Genomic DNA, 18,629 nt, shown 5'->3' with positions numbered 1-18,629 from the left:
CGCCGAGCTTCCATTCCCACGGGTTCTGATGCAGACATCGGGGTAGTTCGCTTACGTCCGTTCAAAACATCGCCTGCTTGACGGGTATCGCTAATATAATGCCACACATTGAGGGACTTTCTACATTTTACTGTGAGTACTCTTACATAGAACAACAACAATCAACATGTCTGGACGTGGTAAAGGAGGAAAGGGACTTGGAAAGGGAGGCGCCAAGCGTCAAAAGTGTTGCGTGATAACATCCAGGGTATCACCAAACCCGCCATCCGTCGTCTCGCTCGTCGTGGTGGAGTAAAACGTATCTCCGGACTCATCTACGAAGAGACCCGTGGTGTCCTGAAGGTCTTCTTAGAAAACGTCATCCGTGATGCCGTCACATACTGTGAGCACGCCAAGAGAAAGACTGTCACCGCCATGGACGTCGTCTATGCCTTGAAACGTCAAGGGCGTACCCTGTACGGATTCGGAGGCTAGATGCATCTTTCCTGTCACGAAGACGAATCGAAATCCAACGGCTCTTTTAAGGGCCATCAAATATCCCCAGAGAGAGTTACTCATTCCTCTCCCTCGAAACATGCAATTCGTCGTCTTAATTCTTTTCTTTGTGTGAGTGAATGTATGTGTGTGTGTATGTATACGCCAGCATCGGGCAAAATAAGTTATATGCATAGGCAATTTTGCTAGAAATTTCAAAACACCGTAATTGAAATCCACCCCCTCCCTCAAGTGAAGTCCCCCCCCCCTTTAGTAATCCCTACCTAATTGGCTCTTCAGTTCCGACCTCCTGTTTGTTTATATAGACAACTTTCCCTAGGAAAAAAAAAGAAGTGTCTATTCTACAAAACTTCAATATTATCCCCCGTAGGACCTCTTGCGAAGGTCGAGCAGGGGTAAACTCCTTTTATTTATACTCAAGTGAAGTCGGTTATTATACGTAATAAAATTCTGCAACAACCCCCAGTTCACCAATACAGCAAACCAGTGAAGTTCTAAGACATACGACCCAAGAAGCAAGACAATACGAACTTCCCCCACCCCTCCACCCCCCTCCCGAATCGCTACTTGTCCATTGAACACAATGCATGCACGACTGTACCGTTACACGATTAGTCCCAAATGCGAGACAACATATCATTTGAAAATGCGCCCTTTTTTTACCACTGCCAGAACAGTTTCCCTTGCCTCGGGCATTTTATTTGGCTCACGCGGTAGATCACTGGTAATGTGAGCCGAGGAAGTTACTTTTCCAAGCTCGCTAGGCTTGGCGAGTCGATTACGTAACACGCATGCTATTGTTCCAGACTAATTAGCTAGAAAGGTGCAGAAGTTGACAGTGGCGAAAAATGAACGTCAGTCTTACTAAAGAGCGGATTTTCATATGTGGCTATGTCGCGATCATCGCAAGTGAAACTATTGAGTGTTTGTGTGTGGTGGGGGAGGACTTAGAGGTTATTTATCGTTATTGTTGGATTTATTATGGATTATTATGGATTCTAATACCTGTCTTGTCTCCTTACACCGTACAAACCTAGCAGAACCCTACGGTCATCATCGCAGGAATTGCTCAAGGAGAAGAGAACAAGATGCAAGACCGGCGACAGAGCCTTCTCAGTCAGCGCTCCCAGAATGCCTATACCGAACTCTGTGAGTGTATGCATTTCTCTTACCACTTTTAAAAACTGCTTTGAAAGCATATTATGTTAGACTCGCTTTTACTGTGTGATTGACTGTGTTTTAACTGTTATTGTGCATAGATACTACGTTTGGAACTAGTTACTTAATTCTGAACATTTTATTTTTTTTAATATTTATCTTTCATTTATTTAGTACGTTTAGACTCTATTTTGTATCGTTCAGTATTGGGTATTTGATCTGTTTTAGGATTTTGTAATAATTCTCTTACTGTAATGTTTTTTTTTTTTTTTTAATTTAAAAATTTTCATTTATTTACTACGTTTAGGGCTCTATTTTGTATCGTTTAGTATTTAGGCTTTTACAATAATTCTCTTACTGTACTATAGTTCCTCATACTTATATATATTTAAACCTGGACTATGATTGAATCTATTTACATGCTTCTTAAATTGTTTTGGACTATATGCGTTTTAGTATCGTTTAGTACGGGTGTGTTTTTTTTTTTTTTTTATATTGTTGCCTTTGGCTTTTACTTCTTTTTTTTTTCTTTTTTTGGCGCAGCTTTGCTGATTATGCGCTATATAAATATCACTTATTAATATTATTATTATCGATAAACGGGCCCCAGAACGTGATCAACTACACGGTCAATGGCTTGAGAGTAACAGGTATATATGATACAATGTTAGATTACTTAAAATAAGAGACAACGAAACTGCATGTTTGAGGAGGGGGAGATAAGTCTGCCGTTTCTGGAATATAGGATGGCCCTTAAAAGAGCCGTTGGATGTCGAGCCTTCTACACGAGAAGAACAATCTACTTGGAGGTGGTGTACTTGGTGACAGCCTTGGTACCCTCTGAGACGGCATGCTTGGCGAGCTCACCAGGCAGCAACAGTCTGACGGCGGTCTGGACCTCCCGACTGGTGATGGTGGACTTCCTGTTGTAGTGGGCCAAACGGGAAGCTTCGGCGGCGATACGCTCGAAGATGTCGTTCACGAAGCTGTTCATGATAGACATAGCACGGCTAGAGATACCGGTGTCTGGGTGGACCTGCTTCATGACTTTGTAGATGTAGATACTGTAAGTCTCACGCCTGGTCCTTCGCCTCTTCTTGTCTCCTGGGTTGCGAGGTGCCTTGGACTTGGCGGCCTTCTTTGCTCCCTTTCCTGCAGCTTTTGGTGCCATTTTGGACGTGAAGTTTTCGTTGCGATACGGTAAGTAAAGCGATGAGTGAATGAGTGTCCTCCACGCTGCGAAATGTATTTATGACAGATTTGATATCACTTCAGCGAAGCAGAAAAACTTCCCATATTGACAAAGCACGTGCTATGCATTGCACAGCACACACGAGCTGGCCAATCACAATGCGGAAGCTTTTCTTAATTCTTTCACGCATTGTACGATCAGGGCAAAGGGTGGCAAAGAATCCCCTCATAAGGGCACTGTGCTGTAGCTTTAGAGTCCGGACTACTTGAATGAGAGCTTTCCGGCAGGCAAATCATTTCTTTGATTCGTTTCAAGTCGAAAACATACCCAAATTTACTTCATCATGACTGGCAGGGGCAAAGGTGGTAAGGCCAGGGCAAAGGCCAAGAGTCGATCTGCAAGAGCAGGGCTTCAATTCCCAGTAGGTCGTGTACACAGGTTCCTGCGAAGAGGAAATTACGCCCAGAGGATCGGCGCTGGCGCACCCGTCTACCTGGCTGCCGTACTAGAATACCTCGCCGCCGAGATCTTGGAATTGGCCGGTAACGCTGCACGTGACAACAAGAAGACCAGGATCATCCCCCGTCATCTCCAACTCGCCATCCGAAACGACGAGGAGTTGAACAAACTCTTGAGCGGAGTCACCATCGCCCAGGGAGGTGTTCTTCCAAACATCCAGGCTGTCCTTCTACCCAAGAAGACATCCGGAGGCAAGAAGGCTTAAAGGGGAGGTTGCATTGCAATCGCCCATCGATTACCAACGGCTCTTTTAAGGGCCATCAAATCACCCAGAAAGACATACTCATTCCTCTCCTCAAACATGCTTGCGTCAGTGTCTTATTTCTCCTTTTAAGTTAGATGTATCAGCTAGCTGCAACCCTAATAATCGTGGGGCTTCGGACCCTCAGCCAAAAACCAAAGGTCAGAAACCCCAAGATTTGAGTGAAAACTCCTGCTGGACAGAAATCTAACATCCCATAAAATAAAAAAAATTAAAAAACTATATATAATGTATGTAGGGAACTTTTCACATGATTTTGGCCGCAGGTTTTATGAATTAAGTATTTAGCAAGAGATCTTGGATTAGGGGATAAAGGGAACTTATTATTATTATTATTATTTATTAATAATTTTTGTAACTTTTGGGGTTTGAAATAAAAATAGATATTGAGTTTTGCTGCTTCAATGAGCTTACTGGTAGCAATGCATCTGGGGTGTTAAGTCAGATCCTAAGGGCTTTATTATTAATAGTCTTAGAAATTTGAAACTTGTAACAACTAACGAGGCATATACTACCGCAAGTATTAATCGTTTCGCACCTTTCAATGTTATTAAGTCTGGAAATTTTAGTCGGTGTGTTACGTAATCAATTCGCAAAGCCAAGCCGAGGGAACGAGCATCAGCTCAAATTTTCCCCCGATCTACTGCGAGAGCCTATTGAAATGCCCGAGGCAGGTAAACTGTTATGGCAGTGGTATTAAATTTAAGATCTTCCGTGCTTTGAACGATAGAGATATTACTACGTTTTTAAGATTTACTTCTCTTGTATTGGAGATCGTTAACATACACGCTGATGTGTGTCAACCCATGTTAACACGCTTATAATACCAAGGCGATTAGGATAGAGTGTGTGTGTGTGTGGATTAGGGGTTATGATTATGAGTTAGGGATAAGCTCACTTTGATTATTGATTAGTGAATTGCATCATGCACGAAGGGAATCACCAACCACCCAGCATAGAAGTAATAATTACAATAATAATGATAATCATTAAAAAAAAAAAAAAAAAAAAAAAAATAATAATGAGACGACAAGTTGCATGTTCGGAGGGAGAGAAAAATCTGCTTTAACTGGTAGATATGATGGCCCTTAAAAGAGCCGTTGGTTTTCGAGAATCCGTCGGAGACAGATACGATCTAAGCACGTTCGCCTCGGATTCGGCGAGCCAGCTGGATGTCCTTGGGCATGATGGTGACACGCTTGGCGTGGATGGCGCAAAGGTTGGTGTCTTCGAAGAGGCCGACGAGGTAGGCTTCGCTGGCTTCCTGGAGAGCCATGACTGCGGAGCTCTGGAATCGAAGCTCGGTCTTGAAGTCCTGGGCGATCTCACGTACGAGACGCTGGAAGGGCAGTTTGCGGATGAGCAGCTCGGTACTCTTCTGGTAACGCCTGATCTCACGAAGGGCGACAGTTCCTGGCCTGTAACGATGTGGCTTCTTGACACCACCGGTGGCAGGGGCACTCTTACGGGCGGCCTTGGTTGCCAACTGTTTTCGTGGAGCCTTTCCTCCAGTGGATTTACGTGCGGTTTGCTTGGTACGAGCCATATTTTCTCAGTCTGTGTTCTATCAGTACAAAGATGTAATGAAGCACGGACTACAAGAAACCGCACGTTATAAGCAGCTCCCCTCAAACAACCCGCTAATCGCGTCACTCGACCTGTGCTCGATTCTGATTGGCCGAGTGCGACAGCCGCGAGTCGTTCTGATTAGCTAAGCGGCAATGGCAAATTTCAGGAGCCTAATTTAAGCGAACGGTAGTCGAAACTGCTCATGCCGGGCAGGAAAATGGTAGTCACTTTCATAAAGTATCTATTTCTTAGACTTTCTGCCATTTAAAATGACGAAAAATTGTTGAAAACTCTTATCGAAAACCCTCCAGCTTCGCATTTGACAGTCAGTCAGCAATCCCCAATTGTGACGTCATGAACATTACCTTCGTCGATTGGTCAGATTAGGCTAACACAGAGTTAGCGTCAAGTGTAATTTTACGTGTGATATTTTAACGGAATGACAGGGTGAAGCCAATATTCGACCATTCGGGACAAATTTGGCCTTATCGAATTCACCCCTCACCGATATTTCATAACATAGAACATCACACGACGAACAAGAAACGGCATCAAACTCCGCCGAGCTTCCATTCCCACGGGTTCTGATGCAGACATCGGGGTAGTTCGCTTACGTCCGTTCAAAACATCGCCTGCTTGACGGGTATCGCTAATATAATGCCACACATTGAGGGACTTTCTACATTTTACTGTGAGTACTCTTACATAGAACAACAACAATCAACATGTCTGGACGTGGTAAAGGAGGAAAGGGACTTGGAAAGGGAGGCGCCAAGCGTCACCGAAAAGTGTTGCGTGATAACATCCAGGGTATCACCAAACCCGCCATCCGTCGTCTCGCTCGTCGTGGTGGAGTAAAACGTATCTCCGGACTCATCTACGAAGAGACCCGTGGTGTCCTGAAGGTCTTCTTAGAAAACGTCATCCGTGATGCCGTCACATACTGTGAGCACGCCAAGAGAAAGACTGTCACCGCCATGGACGTCGTCTATGCCTTGAAACGTCAAGGGCGTACCCTGTACGGATTCGGAGGCTAGATGCATCTTTCCTGTCACGAAGACGAATCGAAATCCAACGGCTCTTTTAAGGGCCATCAAATATCCCCAGAGAGAGTTACTCATTCCTCTCCCTCGAAACATGCAATTCGTCGTCTTAATTCTTTTCTTTGTGTGAGTGAATGTATGTGTGTGTGTATGTATACGCCAGCATCGGGCAAAATAAGTTATATGCATAGGCAATTTTGCTAGAAATTTCAAAACACCGTAATTGAAATCCACCCCCTCCCTCAAGTGAAGTCCCCCCCCCCTTTAGTAATCCCTACCTAATTGGCTCTTCAGTTCCGACCTCCTGTTTGTTTATATAGACAACTTTCCCTAGGAAAAAAAAAGAAGTGTCTATTCTACAAAACTTCAATATTATCCCCCGTAGGACCTCTTGCGAAGGTCGAGCAGGGGTAAACTCCTTTTATTTATACTCAAGTGAAGTCGGTTATTATACGTAATAAAATTCTGCAACAACCCCCAGTTCACCAATACAGCAAACCAGTGAAGTTCTAAGACATACGACCCAAGAAGCAAGACAATACGAACTTCCCCCACCCCTCCACCCCCCTCCCGAATCGCTACTTGTCCATTGAACACAATGCATGCACGACTGTACCGTTACACGATTAGTCCCAAATGCGAGACAACATATCATTTGAAAATGCGCCCTTTTTTTACCACTGCCAGAACAGTTTCCCTTGCCTCGGGCATTTTATTTGGCTCACGCGGTAGATCACTGGTAATGTGAGCCGAGGAAGTTACTTTTCCAAGCTCGCTAGGCTTGGCGAGTCGATTACGTAACACGCATGCTATTGTTCCAGACTAATTAGCTAGAAAGGTGCAGAAGTTGACAGTGGCGAAAAATGAACGTCAGTCTTACTAAAGAGCGGATTTTCATATGTGGCTATGTCGCGATCATCGCAAGTGAAACTATTGAGTGTTTGTGTGTGGTGGGGGAGGACTTAGAGGTTATTTATCGTTATTGTTGGATTTATTATGGATTATTATGGATTCTAATACCTGTCTTGTCTCCTTACACCGTACAAACCTAGCAGAACCCTACGGTCATCATCGCAGGAATTGCTCAAGGAGAAGAGAACAAGATGCAAGACCGGCGACAGAGCCTTCTCAGTCAGCGCTCCCAGAATGCCTATACCGAACTCTGTGAGTGTATGCATTTCTCTTACCACTTTTAAAAACTGCTTTGAAAGCATATTATGTTAGACTCGCTTTTACTGTGTGATTGACTGTGTTTTAACTGTTATTGTGCATAGATACTACGTTTGGAACTAGTTACTTAATTCTGAACATTTTATTTTTTTTAATATTTATCTTTCATTTATTTAGTACGTTTAGACTCTATTTTGTATCGTTCAGTATTGGGTATTTGATCTGTTTTAGGATTTTGTAATAATTCTCTTACTGTAATGTTTTTTTTTTTTTTTTAATTTAAAAATTTTCATTTATTTACTACGTTTAGGGCTCTATTTTGTATCGTTTAGTATTTAGGCTTTTACAATAATTCTCTTACTGTACTATAGTTCCTCATACTTATATATATTTAAACCTGGACTATGATTGAATCTATTTACATGCTTCTTAAATTGTTTTGGACTATATGCGTTTTAGTATCGTTTAGTACGGGTGTGTTTTTTTTTTTTTTTTATATTGTTGCCTTTGGCTTTTACTTCTTTTTTTTTTCTTTTTTTGGCGCAGCTTTGCTGATTATGCGCTATATAAATATCACTTATTAATATTATTATTATCGATAAACGGGCCCCAGAACGTGATCAACTACACGGTCAATGGCTTGAGAGTAACAGGTATATATGATACAATGTTAGATTACTTAAAATAAGAGACAACGAAACTGCATGTTTGAGGAGGGGGAGATAAGTCTGCCGTTTCTGGAATATAGGATGGCCCTTAAAAGAGCCGTTGGATGTCGAGCCTTCTACACGAGAAGAACAATCTACTTGGAGGTGGTGTACTTGGTGACAGCCTTGGTACCCTCTGAGACGGCATGCTTGGCGAGCTCACCAGGCAGCAACAGTCTGACGGCGGTCTGGACCTCCCGACTGGTGATGGTGGACTTCCTGTTGTAGTGGGCCAAACGGGAAGCTTCGGCGGCGATACGCTCGAAGATGTCGTTCACGAAGCTGTTCATGATAGACATAGCACGGCTAGAGATACCGGTGTCTGGGTGGACCTGCTTCATGACTTTGTAGATGTAGATACTGTAAGTCTCACGCCTGGTCCTTCGCCTCTTCTTGTCTCCTGGGTTGCGAGGTGCCTTGGACTTGGCGGCCTTCTTTGCTCCCTTTCCTGCAGCTTTTGGTGCCATTTTGGACGTGAAGTTTTCGTTGCGATACGGTAAGTAAAGCGATGAGTGAATGAGTGTCCTCCACGCTGCGAAATGTATTTATGACAGATTTGATATCACTTCAGCGAAGCAGAAAAACTTCCCATATTGACAAAGCACGTGCTATGCATTGCACAGCACACACGAGCTGGCCAATCACAATGCGGAAGCTTTTCTTAATTCTTTCACGCATTGTACGATCAGGGCAAAGGGTGGCAAAGAATCCCCTCATAAGGGCACTGTGCTGTAGCTTTAGAGTCCGGACTACTTGAATGAGAGCTTTCCGGCAGGCAAATCATTTCTTTGATTCGTTTCAAGTCGAAAACATACCCAAATTTACTTCATCATGACTGGCAGGGGCAAAGGTGGTAAGGCCAGGGCAAAGGCCAAGAGTCGATCTGCAAGAGCAGGGCTTCAATTCCCAGTAGGTCGTGTACACAGGTTCCTGCGAAGAGGAAATTACGCCCAGAGGATCGGCGCTGGCGCACCCGTCTACCTGGCTGCCGTACTAGAATACCTCGCCGCCGAGATCTTGGAATTGGCCGGTAACGCTGCACGTGACAACAAGAAGACCAGGATCATCCCCCGTCATCTCCAACTCGCCATCCGAAACGACGAGGAGTTGAACAAACTCTTGAGCGGAGTCACCATCGCCCAGGGAGGTGTTCTTCCAAACATCCAGGCTGTCCTTCTACCCAAGAAGACATCCGGAGGCAAGAAGGCTTAAAGGGGAGGTTGCATTGCAATCGCCCATCGATTACCAACGGCTCTTTTAAGGGCCATCAAATCACCCAGAAAGACATACTCATTCCTCTCCTCAAACATGCTTGCGTCAGTGTCTTATTTCTCCTTTTAAGTTAGATGTATCAGCTAGCTGCAACCCTAATAATCGTGGGGCTTCGGACCCTCAGCCAAAAACCAAAGGTCAGAAACCCCAAGATTTGAGTGAAAACTCCTGCTGGACAGAAATCTAACATCCCATAAAATAAAAAAAATTAAAAAACTATATATAATGTATGTAGGGAACTTTTCACATGATTTTGGCCGCAGGTTTTATGAATTAAGTATTTAGCAAGAGATCTTGGATTAGGGGATAAAGGGAACTTATTATTATTATTATTATTTATTAATAATTTTTGTAACTTTTGGGGTTTGAAATAAAAATAGATATTGAGTTTTGCTGCTTCAATGAGCTTACTGGTAGCAATGCATCTGGGGTGTTAAGTCAGATCCTAAGGGCTTTATTATTAATAGTCTTAGAAATTTGAAACTTGTAACAACTAACGAGGCATATACTACCGCAAGTATTAATCGTTTCGCACCTTTCAATGTTATTAAGTCTGGAAATTTTAGTCGGTGTGTTACGTAATCAATTCGCAAAGCCAAGCCGAGGGAACGAGCATCAGCTCAAATTTTCCCCCGATCTACTGCGAGAGCCTATTGAAATGCCCGAGGCAGGTAAACTGTTATGGCAGTGGTATTAAATTTAAGATCTTCCGTGCTTTGAACGATAGAGATATTACTACGTTTTTAAGATTTACTTCTCTTGTATTGGAGATCGTTAACATACACGCTGATGTGTGTCAACCCATGTTAACACGCTTATAATACCAAGGCGATTAGGATAGAGTGTGTGTGTGTGTGGATTAGGGGTTATGATTATGAGTTAGGGATAAGCTCACTTTGATTATTGATTAGTGAATTGCATCATGCACGAAGGGAATCACCAACCACCCAGCATAGAAGTAATAATTACAATAATAATGATAATCATTAAAAAAAAAAAAAAAAAAAAAAAAAAAAATAATAATGAGACGACAAGTTGCATGTTCGGAGGGAGAGAAAAATCTGCTTTAACTGGTAGATATGATGGCCCTTAAAAGAGCCGTTGGTTTTCGAGAATCCGTCGGAGACAGATACGATCTAAGCACGTTCGCCTCGGATTCGGCGAGCCAGCTGGATGTCCTTGGGCATGATGGTGACACGCTTGGCGTGGATGGCGCAAAGGTTGGTGTCTTCGAAGAGGCCGACGAGGTAGGCTTCGCTGGCTTCCTGGAGAGCCATGACTGCGGAGCTCTGGAATCGAAGCTCGGTCTTGAAGTCCTGGGCGATCTCACGTACGAGACGCTGGAAGGGCAGTTTGCGGATGAGCAGCTCGGTACTCTTCTGGTAACGCCTGATCTCACGAAGGGCGACAGTTCCTGGCCTGTAACGATGTGGCTTCTTGACACCACCGGTGGCAGGGGCACTCTTACGGGCGGCCTTGGTTGCCAACTGTTTTCGTGGAGCCTTTCCTCCAGTGGATTTACGTGCGGTTTGCTTGGTACGAGCCATATTTTCTCAGTCTGTGTTCTATCAGTACAAAGATGTAATGAAGCACGGACTACAAGAAACCGCACGTTATAAGCAGCTCCCCTCAAACAACCCGCTAATCGCGTCACTCGACCTGTGCTCGATTCTGATTGGCCGAGTGCGACAGCCGCGAGTCGTTCTGATTAGCTAAGCGGCAATGGCAAATTTCAGGAGCCTAATTTAAGCGAACGGTAGTCGAAACTGCTCATGCCGGGCAGGAAAATGGTAGTCACTTTCATAAAGTATCTATTTCTTAGACTTTCTGCCATTTAAAATGACGAAAAATTGTTGAAAACTCTTATCGAAAACCCTCCAGCTTCGCATTTGACAGTCAGTCAGCAATCCCCAATTGTGACGTCATGAACATTACCTTCGTCGATTGGTCAGATTAGGCTAACACAGAGTTAGCGTCAAGTGTAATTTTACGTGTGATATTTTAACGGAATGACAGGGTGAAGCCAATATTCGACCATTCGGGACAAATTTGGCCTTATCGAATTCACCCCTCACCGATATTTCATAACATAGAACATCACACGACGAACAAGAAACGGCATCAAACTCCGCCGAGCTTCCATTCCCACGGGTTCTGATGCAGACATCGGGGTAGTTCGCTTACGTCCGTTCAAAACATCGCCTGCTTGACGGGTATCGCTAATATAATGCCACACATTGAGGGACTTTCTACATTTTACTGTGAGTACTCTTACATAGAACAACAACAATCAACATGTCTGGACGTGGTAAAGGAGGAAAGGGACTTGGAAAGGGAGGCGCCAAGCGTCACCGAAAAGTGTTGCGTGATAACATCCAGGGTATCACCAAACCCGCCATCCGTCGTCTCGCTCGTCGTGGTGGAGTAAAACGTATCTCCGGACTCATCTACGAAGAGACCCGTGGTGTCCTGAAGGTCTTCTTAGAAAACGTCATCCGTGATGCCGTCACATACTGTGAGCACGCCAAGAGAAAGACTGTCACCGCCATGGACGTCGTCTATGCCTTGAAACGTCAAGGGCGTACCCTGTACGGATTCGGAGGCTAGATGCATCTTTCCTGTCACGAAGACGAATCGAAATCCAACGGCTCTTTTAAGGGCCATCAAATATCCCCAGAGAGAGTTACTCATTCCTCTCCCTCGAAACATGCAATTCGTCGTCTTAATTCTTTTCTTTGTGTGAGTGAATGTATGTGTGTGTGTATGTATACGCCAGCATCGGGCAAAATAAGTTATATGCATAGGCAATTTTGCTAGAAATTTCAAAACACCGTAATTGAAATCCACCCCCTCCCTCAAGTGAAGTCCCCCCCCCCTTTAGTAATCCCTACCTAATTGGCTCTTCAGTTCCGACCTCCTGTTTGTTTATATAGACAACTTTCCCTAGGAAAAAAAAAGAAGTGTCTATTCTACAAAACTTCAATATTATCCCCCGTAGGACCTCTTGCGAAGGTCGAGCAGGGGTAAACTCCTTTTATTTATACTCAAGTGAAGTCGGTTATTATACGTAATAAAATTCTGCAACAACCCCCAGTTCACCAATACAGCAAACCAGTGAAGTTCTAAGACATACGACCCAAGAAGCAAGACAATACGAACTTCCCCCACCCCTCCACCCCCCTCCCGAATCGCTACTTGTCCATTGAACACAATGCATGCACGACTGTACCGTTACACGATTAGTCCCAAATGCGAGACAACATATCATTTGAAAATGCGCCCTTTTTTTACCACTGCCAGAACAGTTTCCCTTGCCTCGGGCATTTTATTTGGCTCACGCGGTAGATCACTGGTAATGTGAGCCGAGGAAGTTACTTTTCCAAGCTCGCTAGGCTTGGCGAGTCGATTACGTAACACGCATGCTATTGTTCCAGACTAATTAGCTAGAAAGGTGCAGAAGTTGACAGTGGCGAAAAATGAACGTCAGTCTTACTAAAGAGCGGATTTTCATATGTGGCTATGTCGCGATCATCGCAAGTGAAACTATTGAGTGTTTGTGTGTGGTGGGGGAGGACTTAGAGGTTATTTATCGTTATTGTTGGATTTATTATGGATTATTATGGATTCTAATACCTGTCTTGTCTCCTTACACCGTACAAACCTAGCAGAACCCTACGGTCATCATCGCAGGAATTGCTCAAGGAGAAGAGAACAAGATGCAAGACCGGCGACAGAGCCTTCTCAGTCAGCGCTCCCAGAATGCCTATACCGAACTCTGTGAGTGTATGCATTTCTCTTACCACTTTTAAAAACTGCTTTGAAAGCATATTATGTTAGACTCGCTTTTACTGTGTGATTGACTGTGTTTTAACTGTTATTGTGCATAGATACTACGTTTGGAACTAGTTACTTAATTCTGAACATTTTATTTTTTTTAATATTTATCTTTCATTTATTTAGTACGTTTAGACTCTATTTTGTATCGTTCAGTATTGGGTATTTGATCTGTTTTAGGATTTTGTAATAATTCTCTTACTGTAATGTTTTTTTTTTTTTTTTAATTTAAAAATTTTCATTTATTTACTACGTTTAGGGCTCTATTTTGTATCGTTTAGTATTTAGGCTTTTACAATAATTCTCTTACTGTACTATAGTTCCTCATACTTATATATATTTAAACCTGGACTATGATTGAATCTATTTACATGCTTCTTAAATTGTTTTGGACTATATGCGTTTTAGTATCGTTTAGTACGGGTGTGTTTTTTTTTTTTTTTTATATTGTTGCCTTTGGCTTTTACTTCTTTTTTTTTTCTTTTTTTGGCGCAGCTTTGCTGATTATGCGCTATATAAATATCACTTATTAATATTATTATTATCGATAAACGGGCCCCAGAACGTGATCAACTACACGGTCAATGGCTTGAGAGTAACAGGTATATATGATACAATGTTAGATTACTTAAAATAAGAGACAACGAAACTGCATGTTTGAGGAGGGGGAGATAAGTCTGCCGTTTCTGGAATATAGGATGGCCCTTAAAAGAGCCGTTGGATGTCGAGCCTTCTACACGAGAAGAACAATCTACTTGGAGGTGGTGTACTTGGTGACAGCCTTGGTACCCTCTGAGACGGCATGCTTGGCGAGCTCACCAGGCAGCAACAGTCTGACGGCGGTCTGGACCTCCCGACTGGTGATGGTGGACTTCCTGTTGTAGTGGGCCAAACGGGAAGCTTCGGCGGCGATACGCTCGAAGATGTCGTTCACGAAGCTGTTCATGATAGACATAGCACGGCTAGAGATACCGGTGTCTGGGTGGACCTGCTTCATGACTTTGTAGATGTAGATACTGTAAGTCTCACGCCTGGTCCTTCGCCTCTTCTTGTCTCCTGGGTTGCGAGGTGCCTTGGACTTGGCGGCCTTCTTTGCTCCCTTTCCTGCAGCTTTTGGTGCCATTTTGGACGTGAAGTTTTCGTTGCGATACGGTAAGTAAAGCGATGAGTGAATGAGTGTCCTCCACGCTGCGAAATGTATTTATGACAGATTTGATATCACTTCAGCGAAGCAGAAAAACTTCCCATATTGACAAAGCACGTGCTATGCATTGCACAGCACACACGAGCTGGCCAATCACAATGCGGAAGCTTTTCTTAATTCTTTCACGCATTGTACGATCAGGGCAAAGGGTGGCAAAGAATCCCCTCATAAGGGCACTGTGCTGTAGCTTTAGAGTCCGGACTACTTGAATGAGAGCTTTCCGGCAGGCAAATCATTTCTTTGATTCGTTTCAAGTCGAAAACATACCCAAATTTACTTCATCATGACTGGCAGGGGCAAAGGTGGTAAGGCCAGGGCAAAGGCCAGCTGCACCTCCAAAAATCGTGGGGCTTCTGACCCTTAGCCAGAAACCAAAGGTCAGAAACCCCAAGATCTTGGGGTTTTTGACCCGCTAAGTTGCATCTCTGGGGCTTTTGTCCCGCTGGCACTTCGGACCTTCTGGGGTTTCCGACCTTTTCGATGCCCCGCCTCATCCTCGAACCCTATTCAACAACTCGTCTGGGATAAATATCGCTCCGCCCCTTTTCGATCGAAGCGGGAGCGGATCTGGGAATGGAAGGGTTCTGATGTCGTAATCTCGTTAACGTCCGTTTAATATCAGAGGTCTAATAAGTCATTCGTTAGTGTTAAGACATAAGAGGATATCAGCATGCTGGTTTCAGTAATTATAAAAATAATTAATTAGTGGTAATAATGATTGTAGTGCGCTATTATTCTGCCAAATTGAGTGATATATTCGTATGGAGTTTCAACCTGCTCATCCAATGTATGTGTAACGCTGTTTTTCTCTTTCTTCTTTGTGTTTTTGTGATATGGCAGGTATGCATCTGCAGATTTGGAATTAATTTGGTCACTAAAATGCACCGATTTTCTACAGGACTAAAAGAAGTGGTAAAATAAGGTAAGATTGACAAGCCAACGATGGTGGACCTTTGATCCTATATGCCCAACAATTGCGGAATCTACATGGTGAAGTGTGAAACATCACGTCGGCATATGTACGGCAAGTGAATGTGCAAAACTAATAGTAAAGAGAACATTTGGGACAAGAGAAATCTAGAAAAATAGTAGTTATTAAAGGCATAGAATATTATTATTATTGTACGTTTGGTCTGTGCGGTTGCACTGTATTGATATTGTTATGTATTATTTAAACTTAAGATAAGAAAATAATTAATTGTTAGGCAATGATTGAGTTGTATTGTAATACTAAAGAACTCACATAATTATCATGTCTATTTGTATAAATGTCAAATGAGTCAATAAAAGAGATGAAAAATAAAGGTATTACATACAGACCCCTCCCCACATAATAAAATCACCAACCCCTGCGAACAAAGTAGTGTGGGGGAGCGGGGCTCCTTGGTAACCCGGTGGCTAGAGTGCTTGTGAGCTAAACAACACAGTCACCGGGAGGGGTGTACCCTTCATTATCCTTTAAGCCAATCCGGTATGGAGGGAGGGGGTGGCGGGGGGGGGAGGTCAACCCGCCACTCATTACAATCATGAAGAAGGAAAGTGCTCGTTTTATTTACATAAAATGATACATATCCTAATTTTGCAGGAACAATACACATAATCATACGCAGAACACATACAAGAGGGGGGGGCTGATGATTATAAGATGAAAAAGCTTAGTATCAATACAGATATAAGCGGGGGCTGGGGGTTGCCAAACACATACAATGTATATTCTATAATACAAATTGACCAGCCAACAATTGTGGAACTTTTGGCTCTGTGGCCAACAATTGTGGCACTTTTGGCTCTGTGGCCAGCAATTGTGGAACTTTTGGCTCTGTGGCCAGCAATTGTGGAGTTTCGGACCTTCGCTTTTAGGCGGGAAAAATATAGCGGGTGCGGCAGAATCCTTTTCGTATTGAATTGACACGTAGATTTCATACACCATTATCATTGACTGGAAGGACTACTTAAAGGGTATAGCCTACCGAGGGGCGGTAAATTAGTCTTTGCCTAATCTCTTACGTGTTTTTATTTTCTTCTTTTTAATCCCAACATGACTGAAATCCAATCCCGACCCCTCCCTTTACAAAAAAACAAAAGAAGCACCAAACCCTGCGAACAAAGAAGTGTGGGGGTCGGGGTTCATTAGGAACCCAGTGGCTCGAGTGCTTGTGAGCTTATAAACACAGTCACTGGTAGGGGTATATGCGCTTCTCTATCCTTAAAGGTACTCCGGTAGGGGAGTTCCACTCTGCCCCCTCCTTATCACACTCACGAAGAAGGAAAGTGCTCGTCTTATTTACATAATATACTCCATACCTACGTGTAGTTGAGTATAGATCCCCCGCCATCGTTTGTCGATACCCCCAAAAATAAATCATATCTTAATCTTTCAAGAACAGTACACACACTCATACGCACAACACATCAAACAAGAGGGGGCTGATGATTATAGGATTTAAAAAGCTTGCTTGACAAGGTTCCTGTGGCAAACTCAATGCATATAGAAATACAATTTATTTTAATTGGGAGAATCTAATACGTTTGGAAGACGGGCACATATATTGGAAGCCTAGCATCAATACAGATGTAAGCGGGGGCTGGGGGTTGCAGTGAACATAGAATGCATATTCTCTGACACAAATTGACCATCCAACAATTGTGGCACTTTTGGCTCTGTGGCCAACAATTGTGGCACTTTTGGCTCTGTGGCCAGCAATTGTGGAACTTTTGGCTCTGTGGCCAGCAATTGTGGAGTTTCGGACCTTCGCTTTTAGGCGGGAAAAATATAGCGGTTGCGGAAGAATCCTTTTCGTATTGAATTGACACGTAGATTTCATACACCATTATCATTGACTGGAAGGACTACTTAAAGGGTATAGCCTACCGAGGGGCGGTAAATTAGCCTTTGCCTAATTTCTTACGTGTTTCTATTTTCTTCTTTTTAATCCCAACATGACTGAAAGCCAATCCCGACCCCTCCCTTTACAAAAAAACAAAAGAAGCACCAAACCCTGCGAACAAAGAAGTGTGGGGGTCGGGGTTCATTAGGAACCCAGTGGCTCGAGTGCTTGTGAGCTTATAAACACAGTCACTGGTAGGGGTATATGCGGTTCTCTATCCTTAAAGGTACTCCGGTAGGGGAGTTCCACTCTGCCCCCTCCTTATCACACTCACGAAGAAGGAAAGTGCTCGTCTTATTTACATAATAAACTCCATACCTACGTGTAGTTGAGTATAGAACCCCGCCATCGTTTGTTGATACCCCCAAAAATAAATCATATCTTAATCTTTCAAGAACAGTACACACACTCATACGCAGAACACATCAAACGAGAGGGGGCTGATGATTATAGGATTAAAAAAGCTTGCTTGACAAGGTTCCTGTGGCAAACTCAATGCATATAGAAATACAATTTATTTTAATTGGGAGAATCTAATACGTTTGGAAGACGGGCACATATATTGGAAGCCTAGCATCAATACAGATGTAAGCGGGGGCTGGGGGTTGCAGTGAACATAGAATGCATATTCTCTGACACAAATTGACCATCCAACAATTGTGGCACTTTTGGCTCTGTGGCCAACAATTGTGGCACTTTTGGCTCTGTGGCCAGCAATTGTGGAACTTTTGGCTCTGTGGCCAGCAATTGTGGAGTTTCGGACCTTCGCTTTTAGGCGGGAAAAATATAGCGGTTGCGGCAGAATCCTTTTCGTATTGAATTGACACGTAGATTTCATACACCATTATCACTGACTGGAAGGACCACTTAAAGGGAATAGCCTACCGAGGGGCGGTAAATTAGTCTTTGCCTAATCTCTTACGTGTTTTTATTTTGTTCTTTTTAATCCCAACATGATTGAAAGCCATTCCCGACCCCTCCCTTTACAAAAAAACAAAAGAAGCACCAAACCCTGCGAACAAAGAAGTGTGGGGGTCGGGGTTCATTTGGAACCCAGTGGCTCGAGTGCTTGTGAGCTTATAAACACAGTCACTGGTAGGGGTATATGCGCTTCTCTATCCTTAAAGGTACTCCTGTAGGGGAGTTCCACTCTGCCCCCTCCTTATCACACTCACGAAGAAGGAAAGTGCTCGTCTTATTTACATAATATACTCCATACCTACGTGTAGTTGAGTATAGATCCCCCGTCATCGTTTGTCGATACCCCCAAAAATAAATCATATCTTAATCTTTCAAGAACAGTACACACACTCATA

Source organism: Apostichopus japonicus, chromosome 1 (genome assembly GCF_037975245.1).
Source record: "Apostichopus japonicus isolate 1M-3 chromosome 1, ASM3797524v1, whole genome shotgun sequence".
Lineage (NCBI taxonomy): Eukaryota > Metazoa > Echinodermata > Holothuroidea > Aspidochirotida > Stichopodidae > Apostichopus > Apostichopus japonicus.
This window is presented reverse-complemented; position numbering follows the sequence as displayed.